Consider the following 6,618-nt stretch of genomic DNA (forward strand, 5'->3'; position numbering starts at 1 on the left):
GAAAACCGGGGTTCCTTTTAACTGTTTAATTTAACAAACACCTCTAATGCTTACAAAGTGCCAAGTATGTTTCTGAATGCTTTATACATATTAACTCATTTAATTCTCATAAAATCCTTCTGAAATAAGAATGGTTTCACTCCATTTACAGATGAAGAGAATGAAGCAGTCAGGTTAAGCGACTTGCTCAAGGTGGTTCAGATAGCAAGTGAGCGAGCCAGAATTTGAACCCAGGAAAAAGTCGGAAGGATGGCGCCAAGATCTGAATCCAGGAAGCCCAACTCCATGATGGCACTGGGATTCATATCCACACTCCCTGACTCCCAAGCCTGCATGCTTAATTATGTGCAACAACGCACACTGAATAAATAATTTAATTTTAAAATATTTATATTGACTATGAACAATACAGATTTACTTTGTAAAGACCTTTAACATGGCGATGAAATAGTGTTTAGTTGAACAATAAATATTGTTTAAAAAAAAAAGGTGGGGGGGAGGACAGTTTTCCTCCTTCCTTCATTCAACAAACACGCATGAGTGTCTGTTTACCCCAGGCACTTATGTGAGGTACCAGGGCAACAGCCGCGAGCGAATGAGACAGATATGAGAGAAAACAAGGGAACCGGAAATGATGTTCATTTTAATGATGGATACATGCTAGATTTATCAGGAGCAATAGGTGCGAATAGCCAACAGGAAACAAGGGAACATTTCAATCTTATTATACAGGGAATGATATTATCTGGGCTGGACTGTCCTGCATGAGTATTATTTAGCCCGTTTTTCATTTCCTCTCTTCCGTTTCCTTCATTTTAGTTACGGCAGTTAGAGGAAAACACATGATCAAAGAACACTTAGTATAGACATTTGTTAACATTTCTAATAGTGCTTTGGGTGGCAGGGGGAGTAACATTAAAAATAAGAGCTTTCACACGTTGAACGTTTATTATATACTAGGCATTAGTCTAAGAATTTTACATGTGTTAACACATTTAATCCTCATAACAATCTCAGGAGGCCGATACTATTATAATCCTGATTTTATAGATGAAGAGATGGAAGCTCAGAAAGATTAAGGAACTTGCCCAAGGACATAATGCTAAAAAGTGGAGGTTTTAATCTGTTAACTGAAGTTAGGTTTTGGATTATTTATAGGTTTCATTTACTCTTTGAATTCCCTTACTAATGACAACATGAGTGAGACTGCTTTACAAATGTGGAAATGGTGACGTGGCATGCAGACCTCTGAGCCTGCAAGGAAAACTTGGCATAAAAGATCCCTAAAGAAAGAGGAGACATTGGGAGTTAAGTTTGTCAAAGTCTGTTATCAAAAGCCAGACTCTTAACTAGCGTAAACGTCTACTTTGCAGATAAGAGGGTGAAATTCATTACTGTCTTCTCACCTCATTTTTTAAAAATACATTTTTACTTCCTGATTCTTCTCTAGCACACTAAAATAAAAAATAAAACCATTAAAAACTAAAATAAGGAGAGAAATCCCCCCCCTACCCAAGCTACCTCCTAAGAAAAACATAGAAAAGCATTTGTTTGGAAGTCATTTTCATGACTGCGTAGATTGTACCTATGCTAAAATAAAACATCCCCTTGAGCATAAGAAAAATAATTTGGTTTTCCCATACAGAGGACAACAAAGTCTGGTCTTTGCATTTGAGCTTAGGTTTTAAAACACTAACATTATAAAAATTAAACTATAGTTCTCTATTATAGGGCCATAATAAAATGATAAAATAATAAAATGTATTGCTGACTCCTGTATTCAGTTATTTTGTTCCCTGTTAGCACAGTTCACTTCCAACATTCAAGGGGGGTGGGCAGAGCTGTGGGACATTTGCAGAGAAACCATGCAAGGACCTCCGGACCACACCTCCCCCCACCCCCCTTGCCTCCCCCCAGCAATCTCCACTGAACTCTTAAATTCCCCAATGTCTCCTTCTCTCTTTCTCTGTTTAGGCCAGTCTTCCTGTTGAGAATCCTCCCCTATTTCCTTCACTTCTTTGCCTGGCTGACTTTCATTTCTGCTTCAAAACCCAGCTCAGGCATCATCCGGTCTAGAAATGTTCTCTGACCCCTTTCCTAAGCCAGGTTCTGTGGCAGAGTGCTCAAATCTGACTTTTTCCCCTGGCCCTTCACATGCTGTTAACACAACTGTTTGTTTATTTATTCTTTCCCCCACTAGACTAATTCCTTTATTCAACAAACATTTCTTGAGCACCCAGTATTTGCCCTGGACTGTGCTAGGTGTTAGGGAGACAAGGATAAAAGAAACTCCCTAATATGCTTTCTGGGGGATAATGATACTCAATGGTTGTTTGTGGAATGAATGAATAGAATTAAGTCATTACAAACAGAGTGGAAGGAAGACCAGAAAGTTAGCAGGCACATGAAAGTGATTTGGTTTTTGCATTCCCCCACCTCTCACAGGCTGCTCTGTTGTGTACCACCTCTCTGAGCTTCTTGTTGCTTTAAGCTTTTGCTCTCCAAGTAGTCTTTATCTTACTGCTGTCTTTATTGGAAGCAGGAACTTTGGCACAGGAGGGACCATACTTCTGAGGCCAGCCCCGTCACTTACTAGCTCTGTGACCCTTGACTCTTCCCTTAATTTCTCTGAGCTTCAATTTCCTCCTCTGTAAAATGGAGATACCAAACACCTAGACCATGGAGTATCATGTGAAGATTAAATGTGATTTACACATGGAAGGGGCTTGGTTCAAAGTCTGGCTTGGAAGACTCTTCCTTTCCTGTCTTTTGTCTCTCCCCTTCTTCCATTCCTCACCTTCCTGCAAGATGTCATCAGGGTAGCAGTAGCATGTGAGATGGTTTCATGTGATACATGGAAGCACATTTTTCAGAATTGTCATACTATTTATATACATACTAAAATATGTAAATAGTCATTAAACTCCATGAAACCTTTGATTTTTATAGAAATGATTACTTTGGATTTGTAAAAATTTTTTTAAAAAGAGGGGTTTAAGTTATTTAAAACAGAGGAAAAGAATCGGAAAAAGAATGTATGTATTGAATATGTATATATACATATATATATATATATATATATATATATATATATATATCTGAATCACTTTGCTGAATACCTGAAACTAACACAATGTTGGAAATCAACTATACTCCAATATAAAATAAAAATTAAATTAAATTAAAAAATAATAAAAAAGAAAACAAAAAATAGAAAATATTATTAAGTCAGTACAAAGGATAAGGGGGAAAAAAGGAATATATGCCTAAAAAACACTGCAGAAATGGACAAAGACAATGACCTAAAAGAAGAAAGACATTTAGCTCAAAAGTTCACAAGGTAACCAGAGCTATATTATGCATTTCTCAAATGTCACTTGTAAAACAATCCAATCCTGGGGCTGGCAAAGATTAATTCTTAAGGTACACGGTCATGCTTTTGGCTTTCTTAGGATAGGATTAGTCTCTAATAGACTAAGAAGTCAGTTTTGGGTCCCTAGATGTCACCTGTCCAGTTCTGACCATGATAAAGTGCAAAGTGAAAGAAAATTGTTCTTTACACTTAAGAATAATGTCCAAATAGAACTTCCAAAGATGTTCTGTGCTCCCCACACTGTGTATCTCCATTTCTTGATCTTTAAAATGGGTAGAATCATAGAATCTATCTCATAAGGCTGTTATGAGGGTCAAATGTTAACATAAAAGAAGCACTTAGGAACATATAAGGAATATAGTCATTGATATCTGTGTGTGAGGCATTATTATCATGAATCTAGTAGAGACTAGCTTCCTTGGAGCACCTAGTACTGCATACTCTGGCAGAAGAGCTTGCCTCCTATCCCTGCCGCAGGCTTGAAAGGTTTTTATCCCTTTACCCCAGTCTTCCTGCTTTTTGAAGTTTTGTGATAAAATCAGACCAATAGAAGCTTTCTGTCTCTGAACACATATGGTAATCTGTAATTTGGGGAGATCAGATATTCTCTTCAGGGTCTCTGTTCTTACAACTTTTTATCCAGAACACAGATTTTCTGTAGATTCATTTGTTAGAATCTCAGAGACTATACCACACACACACACACACACACACACACACACAGAGATTTCTTGTGTTCCATATGAGAGAGTCCACCAATCTCACCCAATCCTTAGAGACTTGTTTGCAGTGGGGACAAAAAAAATACCCATGGGCTAATTTAAAACTCCTCCCCCCAAAAGTTAAGGTCTACAAAAAGTTATAATCAAAGTTAAAACAAATCCAAGCTACCAGGCCTTGGAAATTGTGATCTGGATGAAGGATGCTCTCTTTACAACATAAGACAATTTAGTCATAATGATTATGTCTGCACTGCTGGGAAGCAGATAAAGATGAATATAGGAAGCTAGGAAATTGGGAAACAGACCATTCCTGGTGAAAGGCTGGCCACTTCCTCCTTTCCTTAAGCGTGACAAGGTGCACCACTACTCAGCCGATAACAAAGCAAGCAGATCCAGCAGCTTGGGGGATGGGGCACCTGACCAGGAGGCCGCTGAGGTAAGTGCCTGGCCAGGTCTGCTTACACCTCCAGGGCAGAGGCTACCCCTTCTCTTCTCTTCTCTTCTCTTCTCTTTTCTTCTCTTCTCAGGGTCTCAGATCCCTCTTAGACAGGTAGAGATACACCTTTTGCACTGAGAGATACACATCAAGAGCCAACCCGTCCTCCTCCGGTGAAACTAGACCCAGGTATTTAAAGGCTCTGCGGAGGACTGCAGGTGGGGATCTCCAGGTCATCGCCAAGTATCTCAAGGCCCCCAGATCTTGCCCCCTCACTCCCCCGTACATGCCCTGCACACCAGGGACCCAGTCTCCCTGGCTCTGGTTCCCCGGCTTAGTTCACCCCGTTCCTCTAACCAAGTCAACCGCCCGGTGCGCACCTCCTGGGCTGGTCCCGGGGCACATGAAAGGGGACACCCTCCACTTCTCCCTGCTGGATCACTCAGGGGAGCTGGGGGGCGCGCGAGTTCCGCACTCCGCGCCTCCACCCCCAGCCCGCGCCCACCAGGACGCACGCCCACCTGTGCGAAGAGCCCCTACCTGCACCGCACCCATCTCTCTCCTCTCCCGGACTCGGAGGTGCTCTCAGCTCACCCTCCCAGGGGGCTCCCTGCGTCCCCGCTCCCGTCTCCGTCCTCCCTTCCTTTCATTCATTCTCTCCTCTTTTCTCCATTTTCCCTCCTACTCCTACCTCTCTCAGGGTCTGGACACTTATCGTTCTCTCCTTCTCCTCTCCTCCCCGACGTCCTCTCTGCGTTCCCTCCGCTCCACTCGTCTTTCCTGCCCGCACTTTCTGCGGCGCCCCTTCCTTCTTTCCAGCGCCCCTCAGGCTTCTCAGTCCGACGGCGCGCGATGCCTCCCTCGGAACCTCGGGCTCAGTCTTGGAACCCGTTCACTGCCCGCAGCCAAGGCCCCCAGACCCAGCGCTGCTCTCGACTTCCTCCTCCCCTGAAGGAGCCTCCCGGGCCGGATCCCCGGGCCGGAACCCCCGACCCAGGGAACCGTGCTGGCCTCCTGGGCGGCCCAGCTGTCAGCGACGATGGGTCTATTTTAGGTTCTGCACCCAATGTCCCCGCCCTGAGGACGCGGGCACGGGTCCCGCGACTCGGGTAACACCTTTGCCAGCGCGATCCCGAGTTGACGCAGAGCCAGCTCCTGCAGCGGGGTCTCGGGGCCCCTGGCCAGGCAGGCCGGGCCACGGTGGTGGATGGCGGTCTCAGTACAAGCATCTCGAGATTCAAGCGCCCAGGGAATCCCGGGCCCGGGGGCGTGGGCGCCCCAGCGCAAGGCACCCCTTGCCCGCCCCCCAGGACCAGGCAGCCTTGGCAGCCACCTGTCCTGGAAAAGGGATTCACAGGATCTCTCCCAGCCTCTGTCCTTTCCCTCTGCTTGCCCCGGCTTACTTAATTTCTAGTCAATCCGGTCATTAACTTGCAGTAATGCACCCAAAGGGGATCCTTTGTTAAATGATAAGGATTTGGGGCCATCAACAAGATATGAGGAGCCACAGCGCCGGACCAAAGCCCCAGACTGGTGAGAGACCGAGCTGCACACGTGTGCGTGTCCCCATGCGCACAGGCGCGCGCGCGCGCGCGCGCACACACACACACACACACACACACGCATTCCGTCTGGGATCCAGCCACAAGTTTGCGCACTGACAAGTCTTTTAAGTCTAACAGAAAATATAAACAGCTTCACTCACCCTACTTTTTCTTCCCTCTCCCGATTGGGATCCGGGGAAAAGGGTGGATTGAGAGACCCTTCTTTCTTTTCTTTTCGCCTTTCTAAAGAGTGGAAATTTCCATCATGTGATAGGGGGCAGCATCCCCAGTGTCGCGTTTCCTGTGGACCCTCCCTTCCAGCCCAGCCACCAATCATCAGGCGGCAACCTGAGATGTCAACAAAAGCATCCTCCCAGGTGGGGCTGAGTTGTCCAGCTGTCCCTCAAGAGTGAAGCCTGGGACCTGCCAGCCCCTGCTCCAGTTTTCTTGGGTTCATGATAACAGAGAAGATCTTGGTGTGAGGTGAGCTTTTCTGTGGGCTTTTTTTTTTTTTTAACAATTAAGTTTCTTCATTAGTCAAGG

General features: G+C 44.9%; 1 protein-coding gene across 1 annotated transcript in view; it reads right to left on the reverse strand.

The window, feature by feature from the left end:
• Window positions 1-6,324, reverse strand: part of SLC38A4 (solute carrier family 38 member 4) — a 67,818-nt gene extending 61,494 nt beyond the window's left edge. The window contains exon 1 of the mRNA XM_029204557.1: window positions 6,237-6,324. The gene's annotated coding sequence lies outside the window, so the exon portion shown is untranslated. The remainder of the gene's footprint in view (window positions 1-6,236) is intronic.
• Between the last annotated feature and the right edge of the window lie 294 nt (window positions 6,325-6,618).

Source organism: Monodon monoceros, unplaced genomic scaffold (genome assembly GCF_005190385.1).
Source record: "Monodon monoceros isolate NGI ecotype Baffin Bay Population unplaced genomic scaffold, NGI_Narwhal_1 Super_Scaffold_6, whole genome shotgun sequence".
Classification (NCBI taxonomy): domain Eukaryota; kingdom Metazoa; phylum Chordata; class Mammalia; order Artiodactyla; family Monodontidae; genus Monodon; species Monodon monoceros.